This window comes from Hevea brasiliensis, chromosome 8, assembly GCF_030052815.1.
Source record: "Hevea brasiliensis isolate MT/VB/25A 57/8 chromosome 8, ASM3005281v1, whole genome shotgun sequence".
In the NCBI taxonomy this organism is placed as follows: Eukaryota; Viridiplantae; Streptophyta; class Magnoliopsida; order Malpighiales; family Euphorbiaceae; genus Hevea; species Hevea brasiliensis.
The window spans coordinates 93,541,487-93,565,119 of record NC_079500.1 but is presented as its reverse complement, the minus strand read 5'-3'; the positions used below and the strand labels follow the sequence as shown (position 1 = coordinate 93,565,119).

Sequence of the window (23,633 nt, the reverse complement as noted above, 5' to 3'; positions counted from 1 at the left end):
GAGGCAAAGCTAGTTGGCTATGCAGATAGTGATTGGGGTGGCTCAATTGATGACATGAAAAGCACTTCAGGTTTTGTGTTCTCTATTGGCTCAGGAGTCATCAGCTGCTGCTGCTGTGAATCAAGCAATTTGGTTCAGAAAAATTATGAAGGATTTGAAGCATGATCAAGAAGAGGCTACTATCATTTTTTGTGATAATCAATCAGCTGTAGCAATGTCTTAGAATCCTGTCTTTCATGGGAAAACCAAGCATATTAAGATTAAATACCACTTCATCAGAGAAGCAGAAAAAGATGAAGAAGTCAAGCTAATTCATTGTGGTTCAGGAGCTCAAATTGCTGATGTTTTGACAAAGGGCCTATCCAAAGCAAGATTTGAAACATTGAGGAGTAGCCTTGGTGTTTCCAGCAAAAATGCCAAGGAGGAGTGATGATAGTTATGACATTTTTGCTGTCACATTATGCAGAAATTGTATCATTTTAATCAATGTACTTTGCCTAATTTTTTTGTTTTGAAAGTATGGCTAAGTATGGCCAAGTATGGCTCTCTGTTTTTTAGGTAGAAAAGCTGATGTAAACAATAATTAAACATGTAATGGCTGATGCACCTTTTGTAATGCTATATATGCATATGTATTAAAGGAATGAAACTAGTTTTTTCTCCACTTCTTTGTCTGAAACAACTTGCAAGAATTCTCCTGGAAGAAGTTAAAGCGAGCTCTACCGAAGAAAAACCTTCAACAATATACTCTTTTAGATCTATCTGACAATCAATTATCATGTGAAATTCCTGATAGTTTAGCTGGGTTAAAAAATTTGAAGTCATTGAACTTATCACATAACAAACTCTTTGGAGGAATACCTTTGAGTTTTGGTGGTTTGCACAGCTTAGAGAGCTTAGATTTATCACATAATAGTCTCTTTGGTGAAATTCCTTACACATTGGCATATCCCTCTGAGCTGAGTTACTTAGACTTGAGTAACAATAAACTGGAGGGTCGCATTCCACCTGGACCTCAAATGGATACAATAATTGACCTAAATTCTTATCCCAACAATAATGGATTGTGTGGAATGCAAATTAAAGTATCATGTGAGAAGGTGCCTTCTAAACCAAAGCTAAAAGAGAGAAAGACCAAGAAAAGAAAGAGCTGGAAGACATGGTTTTCGTGGGAAATGGCAGTGACTGGATATTCTTCTGGGTTTTTGTCAACAATTTTGGTTATGTATGTCACTGGTTACTTCAACATTGCACCACAGCTACGTAGAAGACGCCTTGTCAGGCATGGTCTTTTCGGTTTTTAGGCATTTGATATGTGTTTTTCTTGGTTTATGCTATTTTAAATAAAGATGTGCAAGATCTGTTTGTGCGAGTAGGAAAGGAGTGTGTGAAAAATATCAATGCAATGTTGTTTTTCTTATCACTTTTTCCCTGTAACAATGCAAGAGTTCCTTTCTTTCTTTATTTCATTATTGATTTCTTTACCCTTTTTCTTCAACATGGAAATACAAATAAATTTAATAAGAAATCAACAAGTAAAATGAAAAAGACACCTATGATGAAATTCACTGAACTGAAATGCAAATTTTTTTGGGCCAATACCAACATCCATCTCAGATATTATGTCAAATCTGAGATCATTTATTGGGCAATACTTCCAATTGAGCTGTAGAGCTTTAATTGTTAAGCATTGCCCAAGCAATTCCATCCCAAGACAAATTTACTGAGCACCTGTGGCTTTTGACCAGCCACCTAAGTATCAAAATTTTGATTTGGGAAAGAGAAACCAATTCAACACCATTTTCCTCTTCTTGCACCCTTTCTGCATTTGTTTGTCTGTTAAACCTAATTTTAAAATATATAAATATTTTTAAATATATTAGTTAAAAAATATTAAAAAATCATTTAAATTAAATTTAATATATTTTAATCATAAAACTAAAATAATAGATTTTCATAAAATAATAATAATAATAATAACAACAACAACTTACAATCACAATTTCAAATGATGTCTAAATATTAATAGCAAAACTTTGAGATTTTTCTTGTTCTGAACTTGCTCAAGACTCACTTGTGAGCTAAGTCACTCAGTTGCGGACAAATGCTTTCTTTTCCCTCAATTTTGCACAACAATGATCGTTGTGATTGATAATAAATCAACTTGAGTTTTATTTTTTCAGAATTGTAAAATCCATCTTGGACTCGTGTATTTATCCTTTTTTTTTTTGGTTTTTCAATTAGAAGCAAGCAATTTACTCCAATTTATGTAGAAATAATATCTATATAACTTTGAAATGTCAGATTACTATTATTAAAGAAACAATATTAAGGATGCTAGACCCAACCTAACATACATAGGTTAAGATAACAAACTAAACTCTGACCACTAGCAAAAAGCCAACTGATAAGGGACCTATTAATTGCCTATGACATGAAGCAGACAACCGATATGTCTCCAGCATTAGCCAAAAAGTGTTCGGGGGAGAGAGAGAGAGAGAGCAATCACAAACTATGAACAAGGCAAGGAATAAAGGATATGGAGTTTTTAGCACAGATAAGCCTGCCTGTAAATAAATATTCAGCAAAGGCTCCAAAGTGATGCCATATAACCTGTAGAATTCCTGTTTAAATTGGTCCACCAGGTAGTCCCACTGTTTTGGTTCAAATAAAATCTGGAAAGCAAAAGGTACGACATCAACTCTACCAAAATGAAATTGAGTCTACTGATGAAGCTGTCCAAGAGGAAAAGCATAATGGTTGACTGTTTAGGACAAACGAAAGAGTCCACAAGAAGCTAAGTTTCCTTTACAGAATGCTGTAACAGATTCTCTCATTAGGAAGAAAAATGTAACAGGCTGCTTATGTACCTCATATGGAGGATCAAGTTCACGTAGCTCTTAAATCTACTAAAAATTTATCATAGTTTCCTTTGAAAATTAGATATTTCTCCTCACTAAAACAAAAATCGAATAAACTCAACAATAAACACAAACACCCATTTGGGACCTTTTGCATGTGTATTTCCTTCAATCACCCACAATTTCACAATGTACATTACCATTAGATAATTCCATAAATGAAATATAATCAGCCATTTTATATTTATCATAAAATAAATAATTAACTGTTAAATTTATCCATATCTCATTCCCACCTTTCTATACTAATTTTCAGAACAATTATTTTAACTGCCTAGGTTTCATACTCAATCAAAACCATAATTCTTAACATACCTATGAACTCAAAATTCTGGAATTTCAAATTTATTTCAAATAGATATACATATTTTTAATATCTTGATTGAGACTCATCTATACTTCCACTTTTAATATTCTCAATGGAATTTCCCAAAAGAAATTTCTTTTGTAGGACATAAAACTATAATAATATGTTTTTAGTGCTTTTGCCACCACCCAATCCTCAAAACTATGCATTTCTTTAGTATTAGCATCATCATTAATAATAATAATAATAATAATAATAATAATAATAATAATAATAATAATAATAATAATAATAATGCCAAAAACACATGAAACTCTGGTTCGCCAAGGATTGAGTGTTTAAAACATATTAGAAATCAGTGGTGCTGAATGCCTCAGGACTATAGAGGTAACAATTATTTTTTCTTTAAGCTACTTTAGTTTCACTTCATTTTTTTTCTGCTCCCTCAAAACATTGAACCACACATATTATTAACATATAACAGTTCCACAGCATAAATTTTAACTCATCATTTTGTTATTCAAATTTTATTCTTAATTAGTATTGAGGAATTCATTTCCTTCGTTCAAATTAAGGACTCAAAATCAAACTAACAAGACAAGAAGTTCACACTTGCTTTACTTAGAAAAACCAGCTGGATATTGATAGCTTACCCAAAATCTAATTGAAGGCTAAACATCAATACCTGCAAATGTAAAGAAACTGGGTCTATTTACCCCTGTCTCATGTGTATGCTTGGAATTGTGGAAGCATGCAACCCACTTTCTAGTGTCAAAGCAGTCTATTGGCATACTCAAGTGACCTCCATGGCAACTCCCAAGTGCATAAGTTCTACTAGCGTTGAGTGAATCATAACTTTTAAGCTCTTCAATTTGTATCTCCCCTTTAATTCTCAATTGAATCAATGACCATGTAGTGATGCGTGAGTCCACAAGTATACGAGTCGTATCAAGTAATAATGTGATAAGTCAAGTATCATTCCCATGAGGATTTTCCGTTTGAGTATCGAACTATGAATAAGGCGATAATTTGGGCTAATAATCAATGAAAGTAAGATGTAAATGTAAATGAATACGGTAAAATTGATAAATCTAAGAGCAAGCGAATAAATTCTAAATCTAGATGCAATTAAACTAAATTAATAATGGATAATGGAAATTAAATGCTAATTCATAGTAAAATGATTCCAGAGTTGGGGGTTCATGCATAAATTAATTAGGATTTGTTTTGATTTTTCTAATTTTAAGGGAAAATAGAGTTTGAAGGTGATTGATCATAGATTCCTTTAATATCTTTTTCAAGCAAATCAAAGTGTATTTTAAAAAAACTAAACTTACGTTCGTATGATATTTGATTAACTTAAAACCCATTAAGCTTTGTAACTTATCAATAAATCCTCTTAAAACCCTAATTTATTTTTAAATCTAGGTAATTTTAAATTCTAATCCTTGATTATCTATCAATGATCTTAACCTTTCAGTCCTTCAATCAAAGATTAACATAATACCAGATGGGTACCAACATTAGGCAAATAAATTAGGCACACAAGGAAAGAATCAAAACTCATTTATATAAAATATGGAAATAACCTGTCCAAATCCATAAACTAATCTAAAACAGATTTCTCAACTCTAAAATCCAAAGATTCTACTCACTCATGTTGGTATTTATAAGAGAAATTGATGGAAAAGTAAAGAAAAACATGATAAGATGACTAAAAATAGAAAAACCCAAGTAGAATAGCCCAAAACTCTGGGTCCTGGAGCTTCCAAAAATCGCGGCAGCAGCTCCTTTTCTTCAGAATTGATGGCGTCCTCCTCCTTCTATTTTTTTTATGATTTTCTTTCCTTTCTTTCTTGTTGTTACTTCTTATGGAAAAAACTATAAAATGATGCTTTTATATGGTCCCAAAAGTTGCCCTAAAAATGGATAAGAGCCAAGGAGTGGATAGAAAATAAGGTGTGAAAATGTCCAGGTCAGCAGAGTTTTCCACATTTTACGGAGTCTACTTAGGGTATTGCTTACCCCCTAAGCAGCATCTTCAGTAAATTTTGGTCTTTGTATGCCCTATCTACTTAAGGTTAAGTAGACCCTTAGCAAATCTCAGTAGGTTTGTGTTAAAATGAGTTTTCTGCTCATGCTTGACTTCCAACTTGACCTGAGTTACACCTTAAGCACTGTCGCTTACCCTAAGCAGGATCTCAAGCAAGATCCTAAGTAAATCTCGACACGTTTGGAGAATAAAACTCTCAATATGTTGGAATTAAGCGACGCTTGACCTGTGACTTGCCCCAGGCTTTAGGTTAAGTAGAATAACATACCCTAAGTAATATCATAAGCAAGATCTTAAGCAAATTTTGGCCAACTTAATTTTTCAAGGCTTCATTTCTTCAACTTTTCTCCATACTTAAAGGGCTTCAAATTTCTTCAAATCACCTCCTAATGCATTCATTGACCTTTAATTTAGCACAAAACCTATTAAAAACAATAAAATTACAAAAAAAAATCAAATATAAAGTAACTAAAGTTAATAAATAAGTTAAAATGATGCTAAAAACATAGAATATATTAAAATATAAGAGCAAAATAGAAGCAAAACTACCCTAAAATGCCTTTATGAAATGAGTGCAACAAATTCCTCCAAACTCAAACATTTGCTTGTCCTCAAGCAAATTAAAAACAATTAATGCAATAGGGGTACCTTCCCTTAAATTCATGAAAACTATTTATCCAAGCACTCAAGCTTACCTTTAGCCACCAACAAATCATATACACACTTTCAAGGTACAAAGAATTCAATCCTTATCAAAGTTATCACCGCTTAGCCTTTGGTCAATCGTCCATATCATAAAGCCCAAACTAATCAATTACAAAGAATAATCATGCCTAAATAGACTCTAAAGCAATCCATAAACTAAAGTGTCTCAAATAATAATGGAAATAAATGAATGGATAAATAATATCACAATCTCATAAGCAATTCTCCTATTCCAATCTCCACTAATGAAGTGAAACACTATCAAAAGATCAAAAGGACTTTCAAGGGTTGTAATGGGGCTAAGGGGGTGATAATGTGGCTTATAAGAAAAGGAAAAAGGTAACAAAGTATGAGAATAATCAAATTATTAAAAGATCCAAACACACAAAATTTTTTTTCTTTTGAATCAAATAGGAGAAGGAATTTTAGAACTATTCTCTAATGCTAGCATATAACTTTGAAGCTTTTGGAGAGACTACATAAATAACATTGACTTTGAATTATAATTGTCCCTTTTAATTCACCCCCAAACTCATTTCTTTGTATACTTGGGTGGTAAATTATTTTATATACCATAATTGAATTTGCTAGCCTTTTACACTTTAGTCACTTCTCCCAACTAATTATTATATATTTTTTTCTTTTTCTTTTTTTTATAATTTTTTTTCAAAATTTTTCTCTTTTTTTTATTTTATTATTTTTTTATAGTGTATTTATCACCAAAAGAATTATTCTCATGAAGGGTAAGTAAGTGTTTGGGTTTATGGCTAGGTAGTAATGTGGATTCCAAAGAAATAAAAGGGATAAATGTAGGCCTAAATTAGTTTCAAAGGGAAATTTTAAAGTAAGGTTGGTTAAGGCTAAAATGTGGGTTTAAAATCCAAAGAATGCCTAAATCATTTCTTTCTTAAGTGCATGCTATGATTTTGCCTCAAAAGGTCTAAGAGGATTATTCTAGGATTGGTGAGACATCAATTAGCTACTTCTTACCCTAGAGCTTTCTCTAAGCACTCAAACTCAATGCAGTTGATTGGGTGACCCTTGGCTAAGAAGATATAAACTAAGGCAAGAATCAAATAACTTTCTACCTATCCAGAACTTTCAATCCATCAAACCCTTCTAAAAGTAAGCTCAATTGCTCCTCAAAGCAATTCTCAATCCTTTACGGAAAAGGTAAAAATTTATTTTTATGATAGGCATGATCTTAAAATAAATGCATAAATCAAGTTAAAACTAAGTGTAATCTATATGAAAACTATATGCAAGTGTATGTGTATAGGTATGTGTGATTAAGTGTAAGTATATGGATCAATTATGTATGAATGATTGAAATGCAATAAAGTGTATTAAAAAAAGCTCAAAAATTTTGAAAATGCTCAAATTTTAAAAATTTTGCAAAAACTTTTTTCCTCACCCCCAAACTCAAATGAGACATTGTCCTCAATGTCTAAAATAAATGCAAAGATGAGCAAAATTGTGTGAACTAATCAATTAATGAAATATATACAATTGGGAATTAAATCAATATAAGCTCAAGAATTCCAAGATTAAGCTCAAAATGATATTAACAATGAAGTTTTAGACAGAAAAATGAGAAAAAAGTATCTCAAATGTATGAATTTATAATACTTAAGAAGTTGCTTAACCTGTTGCTTAGGGTAAGCAAAAGCATAAGCATTGGCAACATACCATAAGCATAAATAGCAGAAGGGTAAGCTATTACCTCATGAGGATGTTAAACATATTTAGCTCAAAGTAAACTGTGCAACTGATCAATATCATCAAAATTATGATTGAATAAAGTATAAAGTACAAAAATAATGTGCAAGAAAATTAAAAATGCAATGAAATATAACTAAACAATTAACTCAAAAATACAAACCAGAAAGCATTCATAAAATAACCATATTCACAACTGCAAAAGCACTTTAGATAATAAAATAAGATAAAATAAGCTAAAGGAAATGTTTAAAGTGCAAACACAATCATAAAATAAAATAAACTACAACTATTACCAAAGTTTAAAATTCAACAAACAAATTACAAAAGTAAATCTAAGACAGAAACTAAAACTAAAATTAAAACTAAGACTGGAACAAAGCCTAAACTACTGCTAAACTAAAGAAACTATTGCTACTACTGCTGCTACTGTTATCAAGGCTTTGCTACTACTGATGGGTTTGCAGGTGGCATAAGGGTTGCTGCATCACGGTCTGCTTCAGGTTCAATAGGGGCTTCCTTGTAGTCTAAGGCTTCAGAGGTTGCCTCTAAGTTTTCTGTTAGGTCTTTCATCTGTTAGAACATGTCTTGGCCCCAATGGTATAAATTGTTGAAGGATTGAGCCAATTTGTTATATAGCTCCAACATTTGAATTTCCTATTGCTTTTGCTTCTTTTTAAGAGACAAAAACCTCTTTTTAAGCTTTTTATCCTGCTTTTTCTGATGCTTAACCTGCTACTTGCCCAAAACATCAATCTTTCTAAACCCTTTAAAACAGTAAGGATCTCAGTGGTTTTAGTAGTGGAGACTGAGGGTTGAGTAGCTAAGCTAGCTACTTTAGCTTCAAGGGATTTTAAAATTGAAAAAATTTCTAGTGAAGGTTACTGTTCAGTAGATATTTGAGGTACCTGCATAGGGTCTGTTGGTGCATAAGCACCTGGTGATGTAGGACCACTAGTTTCACTATGCTACTTCAATAACACATAAGTGTGCCCTTTCTTCTCACACAAATCTAAGTGGAGCAGCATTGTGCTATTCAAATATGATTCACCAGAAATAGGTACAAGTTTGTACAAGTTGGTATCAAAGCTAAATGAATTTGCTATGGTAGTTATATATCCCCCAAAAACTATGCTGTCTGTGGTGTGCCTAGTAACCATTTGGTGCCAGTGAGTAGATAAAAAGTAAGTTGTGCTAACTGGTTTCCCCTCCTTCATGCACCATAAGAAAAATAATTCTCTAGCACCTGCAATACTATTGTTGTGCCCTCTGTCTAAGACAGTATAAGATATAAATCTATGAAGATATTTCAACATAGGATCCACAATCCTAGTTGCCTTTGCTATCCTCTACCTATAATAGCCTCCATAAGGGGCTATTTCTTTCCAAAACTGCACAGGATTATAAATAGTACCCTGCCACTCAATCTGCTTATATCCATCATCCTTAAAACCAAAGATTGAGCCCATTGAGCCCATGTCTAGCTCCCTATCCACACTAGCACATCTAAAGTAAATTACATCTTTTTGTCCAGGAACGTCAGGTTTGAAATTTAGCCTTAGGGAACTCAAAAATTCCGAGGTTAGTTCTTTATATACTGGTTCCTTAATCCTAGCAAACTTAGTCCAATTGACAGCATCTAAATAGGCAAACACAGCATCATGTATATCCAATTCTCTTAAAATTTGCTCATCCATATAATTATTTGCTAAAATGGGTTTGGAAACTAAACTCTCATATGCATTTTTCATATCTACATCCTTCAAAGCCCAAGGTAATGGAGAAGTTACCTCCTCTATGTCATCTATAGATGCTGATGGTGCTACTGAAGCACTAGCAGGCTGAGAGGATGTTAATGGTAACTAAAAAATAGGGACTGGAGCTACTGGTGATGAAAACGATGAAGCTGACCTTGTTCTCTTACTGACTGGCTCTGAGGAAACCCTAGGTGAAGATCCTAAGTCCATAGGAACAAGGGATGACCCTTTCCTTTTCACAACAGAAGCTTTCTTGGTCTTACTAGCAACCATTTTAGTTTTGGTTTTGGGTTTGGCTTGAGCTGGGGCAGGTTCAGGTATTGGTTCTGTTGTTTCTTGAACTGGCATTTTGGTAATGGGTGTCTCAATAGGGGTTTCAATGGCAGGGGCAAGAATAGTGGTTTTTATGGGAGTTTCTTATTGTGGTGTGAAATGCATTGGTGGAATGAGGGAAGGTGTTTGGTCTTGGGGTAATGGTGGTGAATGTGGTGGTGATTGTGGTGGTGGGTTTAGGTTAGGGTTAGGGTCGACAGAAGGTGAAGATGGTTCTGCCATTTTTGATTTGGCAAAAATTTTGGATTTTCAGGGTTTATGGGTGGACCACTATTTGGTTCTTCCTATTAAATAAGAGAAATCTTCCCTAAACTTCCTTAGAAACTGCCTAAAGAGATGGTGGACAGAGTGGAGGTCAACTTTGGTTATGCGGGTGAGAAAATGCAAGGTAAAGGGCGAAAACCTAGAGTTTTAAGATTAGGGCAAACAACTGGTGGCTTAGGATAATGCTTAGGGTCTGCACAAATTTGCTTAAAGTTAAGCATGACTCGCATAGGGTAGCTGCTCAAGTTAAGTATGTAACAATTGCTGAACTAAAGATTTTGGGTAATGCTTAGGTTCTGCACAAATTTGCTTAGGGTTAAGCAAGATTTGCATAGGGTACAGCTTAGAGTAAGCAATATCACCAGCAAGTTTCGGCAAGTTTTGGGAAAAATTATGATTTCACTTACCAAAAATAGTCCAAATGCTATGGAATGCTATCCTGACCCTCAGCAATAACCAAATACACACTAACTCCAGAAAATTGAAGAATTTACCCCATTAACTCTCAAAATTACATCCAACATCTGATAGACATGTAAAAATTGAAAAATAAACAGCTCAAATTAGGCATAATTTGTAAATTACCCTTGCAACCTCAATGAAATAGACTTATTCCTAATCTTATATTCAAGTAATTTTATCAGCAGCATCTAAGACATATGCTAAGCACCCAAAATTTTCATAAAAGATATGAAAATTGACTTCTAAAGTAATGTGAACAGTAGCATGAATAGTAACATGAACAATAATTTGAACAAAAACATATAAATTCCAACAAACAATAAAAACCATATATACACTAAAAGATAAACTATAACAAATATAATTTTTGCACTTCAATAAAGCTCACAGCAGTCCTAAATATCAAAATTGATCCTCATTCGAGTTGTATTTCACAAAATTTCACAAAACACAAAATTAAACATGTGCTATCAAGCAGATTTTCAATATAAGCAATTTAACACAAGTTTAAAAGTGTTATTGTTCACAGGAACTAGAAAAATGCAGAAATTTGCTTTATACTTGCTTCCTCTCAATTCTTTCCCTTTTTGGTACAAATCCAAATTTTATCCAATCTTCATGAAATACCTACAAAAGATAAACAAATGTCACCCTTGAGTTTAACAAGGGTAAAAACTAAAATGAAATGAAATAAAAAATTAATAAATTATAAAGGATACACTTGGATTGCCTCCCAAGAAGTGTTTGTTTAAGGTCTTAAGCTTGACCTTCCACTCCAAATCACTAAAACATCTCTAGTTGGGGAATTAAGCCATGAAACCTCTACAACTTTTTGTGTGGGCTCTCCAACAATATAATGCTTTACTATTTGCCCATTAACTTTGAAAGTACCTAAGGTTTCATTCCCTATCTCAACAGCTCCATATGGATATATCTTTGTAACTGTGTAAGGCCCTGACCATTTTGACTTCAATTTTCCAGGAAATAACCTTAACCTGGAATTATATAAGAAAACAACATCTCCCTCTTTAAATTCTCTCCCCCCTAATGTGCTTATCATCCCATCCCTTAGTTCTTTCCTTGTAAGGCTTGGCATTGTCATAAGCATCAAGTTTAAGTTCCTCAAGTTTATTTAATTGCAACATTCTCTTTTTTTCAACTGCTTTTAAGTCAAAATTCAGTGTCCTTATGGCCCAATATGCTCTATGTTCAAACTCCAAAGGCAAATGACAAGCTTTTCCATAAACCAATCTAAAAGGGATTGTGCCAATGGGAGTTTTAAAAGCTGTCCTATATGCCTAGAAAGCATCATCCAACTTTAATGATCAATCTTTCCCTGAACTGTTCACTGTTTTCTCAAGAATCCTTTTTAGCTCTCTATTTGAAATCTCCACTTGACCACTAGTTTGTAGATGATAGGGTGTTGCAACCTTATGCTTAACTCCATATTTTTGTAATAGTCTTTCAAATTAATGGTTGCAAAAGTGAGAACCTCCATCACTTATAATGGCACGAGGAGCTCCAAATCTTATAAAAATGAATTTCTTAAGAAATTTGACCATAACTCTAACATCATTAGTTGGAGATGGTATAACTTTAACCCATTTGCTCACATAATCTACTCCAACTAACATGTACTTATTCCCAAATGATGATAGAAAAGGTCCCATAAAGTCAATACCCCACACATCAAATAGTTCCACTTCCAATATGTTTTAGAGGGGCATCTCATCTCTTTTTGAGATATTTCTTATCCGTTGACACCTATCACATGAATTCACAAAATTCCTCACATCTCTAAAAATATATGGCCAAAAGAACCCTGCTTGAAGAACTTTTGCTGCAATCTTTGTAACACTCATATGACTCCCATAAGGTGAAGAATGGCAATCTCTAATGACATCCTCTTTCTCCTCATCAGCAAAACATCTCTTAATCAGCCCATCTCCACATCTTTTAAATAAGAATGGCTCTTCCCAATAATAATCCCTCACATCAAAAAGAAATTTCTTCTTTTGTTACTATGTCAAATCGGGTGGAAGGATTCTACATGCCAAATAGTTCACAAAATTTGCATACCAAGGGATTTTGCCACTAATGGTTGCCAAAAGTTGCTCATTAGGAAAATAATCATCTATCAAAAGCTCTTTTCCTAAAATTCTCCTTGTTCTTGCCTCAATCTAGATAAATGATCCGCTACTACATTTTTTACTCCTTTCTTGTCCTTAATTTTCAAATCAAACTCTTGAAGAAATAATACCCTTCTTATCAACCTAGGTTTAGCCTCTTTTTTCTAAAGAAGATACTTGATAGCTGTATGATCTGTGTACACTATTACTTTCAACTCCACAAGATAGGACCTGAATTTATCTACTATAAATACCACTGCCAAAAATTCTTTTTCTGTAGTAGAATAATTTATTTGAGCATCATCTAAGGTCCTAGTTGCATAATAGATTGCATACACCTTTTTATCTTTCCTTTGTCCTAAAATAGCCCTAATGGCATAATCATTTGCATCACACATCAACTCAAAAAGTAATGACCAATTAGGTGGCTGCATAATAAGAGCTGATATCAAAGCTTCTTTTATTCTGCAAAAAGCATTCATAAAATCAGTATCAAAATGAAATTCCACATCTTTACTCAATAAATTAATAAGAGGTTTAGAAATCTTAGAAAAATCCTTGATGAATCTTCTATAAAATCCAGCATGCCCCAAAAAACTCCTCACTCCTTTCACAGATGTTGAGGGTGGCATTTTCTCAATAATTTCTACCTTTACTTTATCTACCTCAATATCCCTGTTTGACATAAGATGTCCTAAAAAAATTCCTTCTTGTACCATAAAATGGCACTTTTTCCAATTCAAAACTAAATTAAACTCTTCACATCTTTACAAAACTTTAGATAAGTTAGATAAGCATTCATCAAAAGATTTACCATACACAGAAAAATCATCCATGAACACTTTCGTAATATCCTCAATGAAATCAGAAAAAATAGACATTATACATCTCTGAAATATAGTTGGAGCATTACATAATCCAAATGGCATCCTTCGATATGCAAAGGTACCATAGGGACATGTGAATGTAGTTTTATCCTGATCATCTGGGTGAATAGGGATCTGAAAGAACTCTGAATAGCCATCCAAATAGCAAAAATAAGAATGATGAGCTAATCTCTCAAGCATCTGATATATAAATGGCAATGGAAAATGGTCTTTTCTAGGTACATTGTTCAATTTACTATAATCTAGGCACTTTCTCCATCCAGTTACAGTCCTAGTAGGTATTAGTTCATCATTTTCATTTTTCACTACTATGATGCTCCCTTTCTTGGGTATAACATGAACTGGACTTACCCAATTGCTATCAAAAAAAGGGTAAATGATACCTGCATCAAGCAATTTTAAGATCTCTTTTTTCACAACCTCCTTCATATTTGGATTCAATCTTCTTTGTGACTCTCTAGAGGCTTTATGATCATTTTCCAACAAAATTCTATGCATGCACACAGAAGGATGTATTCCTTTAATATCATCAATGGTATAATCAATTATCCTCTTATGCTCTCTAAGAACTCTTAATGATTTTACAACTTCACAATCATTCAATTTAGCACTAACAATCATAGGATATGTAGAATTTTGATCAAGAAAAGCATAACTGAGATTTGTTAGAAGAGGTTTTAACTCTACCTTCGGTGCTTCACTTCTTTCAAGAATTGGTGGTAAAGCAGCATCTTACTTCAAATCTCCAATCTTCTCAGTACTAGTGATAGGCAAAGGTGAATTTCCTTCCAAAATTTGATCATATTCTACAGCTTCTTCAATCTCATCCCCATTTTTTATGTTGTGAACAAAACAAGCTTCTAAGGGATCTTCAAGGTGTTGCTTTTTAAACACTTATTCAACTAACTCATCTACCTCATCAACTCTCAAACATGAATCTGAATCATCTTTCTTTTTCATTGCTTGAAATAAATTAAATTCAACTTTTTCTTCCCCAACTTCCAATGTAAGCTTTCCATTCTTTACATTAATCACAGCTCCAACAGTAGCAAGGAAAGGTCTACCAAGAATAATAGGAATGTGTACATCCTCTTCCATCTCCAATACTACAAAGTCTACTGGTATGAAAAATTTCTCAACTTTTAGAAGAAAATTCGCAATCATCCCAATTGGAAATTTAATAGACCTATCTGCTAATTGTAGTGAAATAGTGGTAGGCTTCATTTCTCTAATCTTCATCTTCTCATAAATAGACAAAGGCATTAGACTAACACTGGCTCTAAGATGACATAAAGCTTTATATATACTGATATCTCTAGTGTGACATGGTATTGAAAAACTACTAGGATCCTTTAGTTTGGGTGGAAGCTTACTTTGCAAGATAGCACAACTTTCTTCTGTAAGACCTACTATCTCAAATTCTTCCAACTTCTTCTTGTTAGACAAAATCTCCTTCAAAAATTTAGCATATGAAGGCATTATGCTAAGGCATCAATGAAAGGGATAGTCACATACAAAGACTTCAACACCTCTAAAAACTTCCCAAATTCTTTATCTAACCTTGCTTTCTGAAATCTTTATGGGAATGGTAAAGGTGGCATGTAAGCCTTAGGTGCTACATATTTAGGTTCTTCCTCTTCACTCTCTTTTTCTTTACTTCCTTTTTCTTCCACTGAACTCTCTTTTTCAACTTCAACTCTAACCTCAACTTCAACTTTTTCATCCCCTTCTCTATTTTTCTCTTCTTCAACTTTCTCTTCAATCTTTTTATCTCCACTCTCCAATATTTTTCCACTTCTCAAAGTAATAGCCTTGCAATGCTCTCTTGAATTTTCTAGTTGGCTAGGAAGCTTCCCAAATGCTTTGTTGTTTGAGGAGCTAGCTTGTTGAGCTATTTGATTCTCTAACATCTTATTGTGTATTGCCATTTGATCCACTTTAGATGCTAATTGAGAAATCATATCTTGTTGACTTTGATGGCTTACTATTAGAGTTTCAATCATGGCTTCCAATCTAGCTGTCTTGTTTGGTTGTGCTTGTTGTGGTGGAGGTTGTTGTGGTTGTGGTGGAGCAGGTGCATTTTGAGGTTTAGGAATTCTAGGAGGAAGACCTTTATTCTACTAAAAATTCAAATGTTGTTGATACCTAGAAAGTTGCTAAAAATTCTGGTGTTGTCCTTGTCTACCTTTCTAAGAAAAATTAGGGTGGTTTCTCCATGCTAGATCATAAGTTTCAGAAAATAGGTTACCACTTAGTCTTTGATTGTAGTTCCCCACATAATCCACTTGCTCACTTGAAAAGTCTTGACCAAATGTAGGAAAATCAGTTACACAATTGACATTTGCAGCTTTAACATCTACTGAATTATTTGAACCTCCAACTAAAGAATCTACTTTCATGCTTAGCTTGTCCATCTTCCTTGTTAAAGCATCAAACTTAGCATTAATCATATTCATGGCATCAAGCTCAAACATACCAGCTAGTTTCTTGATCTCATTCCTCTCACAACTCTACTGGTAGTTGTTATAAGCAATTTTATCTAGAGCAGAAAAAGCTTCATCTTCAGATTTCTCCATAAGATTACCTCCAAAAGATACATCAATTGTACTTCTAATAGCTGGTGAAACTCCATTGTAAAAGTGTTGAAAAAGCATCCACTTAGGAATCCTATGGTGTTGACATCTCCTTTCCAAATCCTTGTATCTCTCCCACGCTTCATACAAGCTCTCATCATCTCTAGGTTTGAAAGAAGTCAGCTCATTTCTTAGCTTAACTGTCTTGCTTTGTGGAAAATATTGGGCTAAAAAAGCTTGAGAAAGTGCATCCCATGTTATGACAGAATCCACCGGCAAAGAATGCAACCACTCTCTAGCTCAGTCCTGCAAAGAGAAAGGGAATAATCTGAGTCGAATTGCATCATCAGAAACTCTATTTATCTTCAACATATCACTGATCTCAAGAAAGTGTGCTAGATGCACATGTGGACTTTCACTTGGACTTCCTCCAAATTGTGATTGTTGTACTATCTGACAGAGTGCAAGCTTCGATTCAAAATTATTAGCTTCTACTCTTGATTTTGTGATACTCGGCATGAAATCCCCAATGTTAGGATAGGCATGATCCTTCATAGAACGATTGTTATTGTTCTTATTAGCCATTTCTTCTTGTGGTTGCTCTTGCTCTTATGCTCTTTCTTATTGTTGTTGAGCTCTAAATTCAGCTTTTCTCCTCTTAGCTGCTGCTCTTAAAGCTCTTGCTGTCTTTTCTATTTCTAGATCAAAGAATAAATTGATTTCTTTACTTTTTGTCCTTCTTATAAAATAAAAGTACCTAAAAAACAAAATAAACAAATCCTCAAAATAAAATGGTAAAAGAAATTAAAAATAAAATACCCAAATTAACCAAACAAATAATCGTTCAATATCAAACAAAGATTAAATCCCCGGCAATGGTGCCAAAAACTTGATGCTTGAGTCTGCAGGTATACGAAGCGTATCAAGCAATAAAGTAACAAGTCAAGTATCGTTCCCATAAGGATTTGCCATTTGAGTACCGAACTATGAATGAAGCGATTATTTGGGCTAATGATCAATAAAAATAAGATGTAAATGTAAATGAACAAGGTAAAATTGATAAATCTAAAAAAAATAAGTAAAGAGCAAGCAAATAAATTCTAAATATAGATGCAATTAAACTAAATTAATAATGGGTAATTGAAATTAAATGCTAATTAATAGTAAAATGATTCCAGAGTTAAGCGTTCATACATAAATTAATTGAGATTTGTCTTGATTTTTCCAATTTTAAGAGAAAATAGAGTTTGAAGGTGATTGATCCTAGATTCCTTTAATATCTTTTTCAAGCAAATTAAAGTATATTTTAAGAAAACAAAACCTACTTTTGTACGATATTTGATTAACTTAAAACTCATTAAGTTTTGTAACTAATCAATAAATCCTCTTTAAACCCTAGTTTATTTTTAAATCTAGGTGATTTTAAGTTCTAATCCTTGATTATCTATCAATGATCTTCACCTTTCGATCCTTCAATTAAAGATTAACATAATACCCAATGGGTACCAACATTAGGCAAGTAAATTAGGCACACAAGGAAAGAATCAAAACTCATACTTATATAAAATATGAAAATAACCAGTCCAAATCCATAAATTAATTTAAAACATATTTCTCAACTCTAAAATCCAAAGATTCTGCTCACTCATGTTGGTATTTACAACAGAAATTGATACAAAAGTAAAGAAAAACATGATAAGAGGACTGGAAATAGAAAATCTCAAGTAGAAGAACCCAAAACTTTGAGTCCTAGAGCTTCCAGAAATGGCGGCAGTAGCTCTTTTTCTTCAGAATTAATGGCATCCTCCTCCCTTTATTTTTTTATGATTTTCTTTCCTTTCTTTCTTGTTGTTACTTCTTATAGCAAAAACTCAAAAATGATGCTTTTATATGGTCTCAAAAGTTGCCCTAAAAATGGATAAGAGCTAAGAAGTGGATAGGAAATGAGGTATAAAAATGTCCAAGTCAGCAAATTTTTCTACGCTTTAGGCAGTCTGCTTAGGGTATTGCTTACCCTAAGCAACATCTTCAGCAAACAGTCTCTGTATGCCCTGTCTACTTAAGGTTAAGCAGACATTAGCAAATCAAGTAGGTTTGTGTTAAAATGAGTTTTCTACTCATGCTTGACTTCCAGCTTGACCTGAGTTGCACCTTAAGCACTGTCGCTTACCCTAAGTAGGATCTCAAACAAGATCCCAGGCAAATCTAGGCAGATTTGGAGAATAAAACTCTGAATATGTTGGAATTAAGTGACGCTTGACCTGCAACTTGCCATAGGCTTTAGGTTAAGCAGAATAACATACCCTAAGCAATATCATAAGCAAGATCTCAAGCAAATTTTAGCCAACTTAATTTTCCAATGCTTGATTTCTTTAACTTTTCTCCATGCTCAAAGGGCTCCAAATTTCTTCAAATCACCACCTAACGCATTCATTGACCTTCAATTTACCACAAAACCTATTAAAAATAATAAAGTTACAAAAAAAAATCAAATATAAAGTAACTAAAGTTAATCAATAAGATAAAATAAAGCTGAAAATCATAAAATATACTAAAATCTAAGGGTAAAATGGATGCAAAACTATCCTAAAATGCTTATATGAAATGAGTGCAACATCTAGTACTAGGTTTCTAGAGAAGATAAGGGAAGGTATGGTTAATTTGTTGAAGCCAAAAACTAGAAATAAGAGGTGACAGTTATAAGGGTGATTCTGTTCTCCTCCTTCATTCAATACAACACTCATGATGAAAAGAAAGGCAATACAAGATCATCAAGGTAAACGAATTAATTTGGCTTTCTTTTTATGTGTTGGATGGTTAAAAATTTTAGCTAGAAATTGATTTTTTTTTTTAACCGAAATTATTGGGTTTTGTGTTACTACTCACCTCTGCAATTCTTCCCTCATTTCTTTCTTTTCATGAATTGATTTGTTGTGAGAAAGAGAGATAACTAAGTTTCTACTATGGTGAGAGATTACTGTGGGACGGAGAAACGGGTAGAGATTGAGAGAATGATCTAAAACTTTTTTGGGTGGATCTCCATCTAGTTTATACATGCATTTTGCATAACCATTTAAGTTAGATTTCATGGCCATTTTATTTATTTGTTAGTCACTTTTAGCTAATTTTATTAGTTATTTAGATAATTTTCTATAATTGTCAATTTTTGAGTTAATTTGTAATTTGTTTTGTTTTGTTTTGTAGGTGAAAATGGTGCTTTTGAGAGACTAAAAAGTAATTGTGCCAGTGAGCAGTGATTCTCAGACCCAAAATTATCAAAATAAAGCTTGAAAGTTGAAGAATGCAAAGTGGTCGAAATGTGCATAACCTACTGCATAAGTTGTGCAGTTCTGCACAGGGAGAAGAAGCAATTTTCCAAACCTACTGAAACCTGCATAAGTTACTGCATGACTTATGCAGATTCACTCCTTGCTTATGCAGCTTCACTGAAACTTGCATAACTTACTGCATAACTTATGCACTCTCATGCCCTGCTTATGCAGTTTCACGGAGGGAACAACTGCTTGGCTGAAACCTGCATAACTTATGCAGTCTCACGCCTCACTTATGAAACATCACGGGAAGCACTTAGAATCACCAAATTTGCTCAGAATCTACATAGGAAGCTTACATAACTTGTGCAAGTCTTCATAATGAACTGCAGAAGAATTTTTACACATGAATCCTTTCCTCAAACACACCATTTTTAGGATTATTTGTCAGAAAGTATAAATAGTGCCCTTACCTCATTTTTGGGGAATAAGAAGAAAGAACAAGAAAGCGGGAGAGGAGAGAAAACGTCAGAAAATAGAGCAAGGGGGAGTCACTTCCCTTTTCTGGATTAGATTTGAATTCTTTTTCTTTTCTTCACCATTTTCTGCCTTTCTTGTATTGGGTTTCTTAGTTCTTAGTATATTTTCAAGTTTTATTTCCATATGCACTTAGAATTTCTTGTGTTAAACATGGATTGTGAGTAGTTTTTTTATAGATTCTGGAGTTGGGGATGTAATATTTGAGTTATTTTTTTTTAGATTTGAACTGGGTTAATCCCAATTTAATGAATTTATGAGGTTTAATCCATTTCTTGTGTGCTTGTTCACATGCTTAATGAAGGGCCCCATTAAGTTATGTTCTTAATCCTTGGTTGAAGCACCGAAAGGAGAAGACCAAGTAATAGATAATCAAGAAATTGGACTTAATTAGCTTAGATCTAAAAATAGACTAAGGATTAAGAGGGATTAATAGATCGATTAAGAAACCTAATGGGTCTTAATTGATTTTAACTCCACGAAAGTAGGATTAAGTTAATTAAGGCACTCTTCGTCTTACTCGAAAGAGATTTCAAAGGATTTTAGAATTGATCTCCTTTAAACCCATAAATTTTATAGATTGGGCTTGCTAGGAAAATCCCAAATTGACTTGAATATGAACCCTTAACTCCAGAATCGTCTTTTATCAATTATTGCTTGGAATTTTACTTTTGAGTGTTTAGTTTAATCTCATTTTATTAATTTCATTATTAATATTATCAATTTCTTTATTTTGTGAATTATTAAATTAGTCATTGTTCGAATTTAGTTTTGCATTTTCATACCTTATGCTTCAAATTCTCAAATTTCTTTTATTTGTTTGATTAAAATACAATTTTAACATAGTTTATTTTACATGAAAAATTCAATTGAAAGCACAACTCTCCGTGGGAACGATATCTTTTTCTATACTACTTAAATGAACTGTGCACTTGCGGTTGGGACACATCAAGTTTTTGGCGCCGTTGCCGAGGAGTTATTTGTTTAAGATTGAATTCTTGATTATTTTAGTTGTTTATAGTTTTATCTTTGTTATCTTTTCAATTTGTGTTTGTTTATTCTTTTTTTAGGTACTCTTAATCTTTTATGAGAAGAGTTAGAAGCACAAGTGACACATCCTTATTATTTAATTCTGAAATTGAGAAGTTTTATAGAGCCAATAAGAAAGAAACCAGAAAAAGGAAAAAAGCCTTGAGAGCAACTGAAATTGAAGCAGAAATGGCTGAGAAAGAATTAGAATTGGTAGTGGTAATGCTAAAAATGATCAAAAAAATGAAAATGCAGCTCATGGTGAAGAAGTTGTAAATGTTAATGTGCTTAGGGGAAATATGATGGATCATGCATTTCCTCATTTTGATGACTTGCGAGAGAGTATAGCAAGTCCAAGAATTGATGCAAATAGCTATAAGATGGATTTTGGAATACTACAAATGATTCAGAATTCTCAATTTGGTGGTCATCCTTCAGAAAATCCTCATACTCATCTTAAGAAGTTTGTTATGATCTGTGACATGCAAAAGCAACTAGGAGTGTCTAATGATGCAGCAAGGTTAAAATTGTTTCCATTGTCTTTGAAAGATAGAGCATTGGATTGGCTTGATTCTTTACCTCACAACTCAATTACAAATTGGGAGTAGCTCACTGATGCATTTCTTGCCCAATACTTTCCACCTGGAAAAACTCAAGAGTTGAGGAATCAAATGATTGCTTTTAGACCAAGAGAAGATGAAACTCTTTATGAGTCATGGATGAGATGGAAGGAGTTGGAGAGATAATGTCCACATCATGCCATTCCCAAATGGATGATAAACCAGAATTTTTACACAAATGTCACTCCTGCTATCAGAGGAATCATTGATGCTCAAACTGGAGGGGAATTCATCATTAAGCATGAAGATGAAGCTTATGAGTTGTTAGAGAAAATAGCAAAGAACACTAATCTATGGAGTAGTCCAAGAGGGTCAACTCCAACTCAAAAGAGGCAAGTTGCTGGAATGTATGAGCTTGATCCATTCAACATGATCAATGCTAAATTTGATGCACTCACTAATGTCCTTGCTAAGAAAATGGAGAATTTAAGTATGCTAGTTAGTTCATCATCATGTTCTAGAAGTTCTCAACAAGTTGCTTATCCAAAAGGAACAATCAGTTGTAGAGTAGATTATCCTTCATATGCATGGAGGAATCATCCCAATTTATCATGGGGGAATCAGCAAAATCAAGCTTCAACTCAGAACTTTCCACCACAACAACAAGGGCATCAATACTAACAGCTTAGGCAACCACCCCTTAGTTTTCAACAAAGGAATGCAAATCCTGCACCTCTATCAAAACAACAAGAACAAGGCTCTACAACCGAAGCTTTGTTACAACAAACTCTTACCAATCAAATTAAGCATAATGAGGAGATGAGAGAGATGAAAGCAAGGCTGGAATAGATGCAAACATACAATAGGATGCTAGAAAATCAAATTGCACAATAAGCAAGCTCCTCAAGTACCAAATCAATGGGAAGACTTCCTAGTCAGATAGAAAATCCAAGGAAGCAATGTCATGCCATCACAGTGAGGAGTAGTAAAATAGTGCATAATGAGAAGAGTGAAAAAGTTAAGAGAGAAAATGAGGAAGATGTTTGATAAGTGCATAATTTATTAATTTTACTCCCATCACATTTAGTATTTTTAGTGTGTTTTTTTTTATGTTTAATTCACTTGGTTAAAATATATTTATCATTTAGACATATTTTTAGATAGTTGTGGAATAATTGTGTTAAATAGAGAAATTTTTAGCATTTGACCTTTGTTGTATTTTTTCAGGTGTTTCTAAAGTTGTGGGTCTCCAAATTGATTGCTATTTAATCTATTGAAAAGCTAAGATAGAGCACTTCAAGTGATAAAGAGGGACCAAAGCCCAAATCAGTCTCCAAGGTTGACAAAATGAACTATGGATCTATTGCAAAAGCCCAGACCTGATGGGTCATGACTAGTTTCAGTATTTATTTTGTATCTGGAGTTTCAAATGTCCAAATGAAGCAAGGTTAAGCCCAATTGAACCTTAAGAGCCACCTCTACAACTTCTATGAAGGGCTAGACGAGAGATGAGGCCATTTTAATTGTCAAAAATGGCAATGAAGTCGTCACAATAGGCTAGACCATCTGACTGAACCAGCCCCAATTTTTGGGCCATAACTTGGGCTGTAGACCTCGGATTTGGGTCCATAAGTACTCGTTGGAAAGCTAAGAAATAGGGCTATAACTTTCCTGAAGAGGGCAAAGGCAGATTCGGAAAGAAAGTCACTGAAAATCTGCCTTAATTCCAGGAACGTGAATGCAGGCTGAAAATCTGCATCTTGAATTTCAAAACCTTTCCTAGTTTGGTTTGGTTCCTATCTTTGGGATTATGTTTTTTTAGTATAAATACGTCTTTGGGCAACAGCTAAGAGCATCTCAATTCAAACTTTCGTTCTCCATTTACATTATAGATTTCTTCTTTATTTTTTCTTTAATTTTCTGTAAGCCATGAACATGAGTAGCTAAGTTGTTAATTCAGTTCAAGCGATTCAAGTTCTTATGTGTGATTTGTGAGACCAGGTTCTTAATTTAATGTATGTCTTTTTGAATATCTATTATTTTCTGATTTAATTATTTTTGATCTGTTGAATAATTTGCTAAAAAGGCATATTAGTTAATTGTTTGATTTGATCAATTGCTAGTT

The 23,633-nt window shown here is 33.4% G+C and overlaps 2 non-coding genes across 2 annotated transcripts; one reads left to right on the top strand and one right to left on the bottom strand.

Annotated features, from left to right (window-relative positions):
- Positions 1–16,201: 16,201 nt before the first annotated feature.
- LOC131182773 (small nucleolar RNA R71) lies at positions 16,202–16,308 on the top strand. The gene has a single exon (XR_009151033.1). It is a non-coding gene; the product is annotated as a small nucleolar RNA R71 (small nucleolar RNA).
- Positions 16,309–21,603: 5,295 nt separating this feature from the next.
- LOC131182684 (small nucleolar RNA R71) lies at positions 21,604–21,711 on the bottom strand. Its single transcript, XR_009150945.1, has one exon. It is a non-coding gene; the product is annotated as a small nucleolar RNA R71 (small nucleolar RNA).
- Between the last annotated feature and the right edge of the window lie 1,922 nt (positions 21,712–23,633).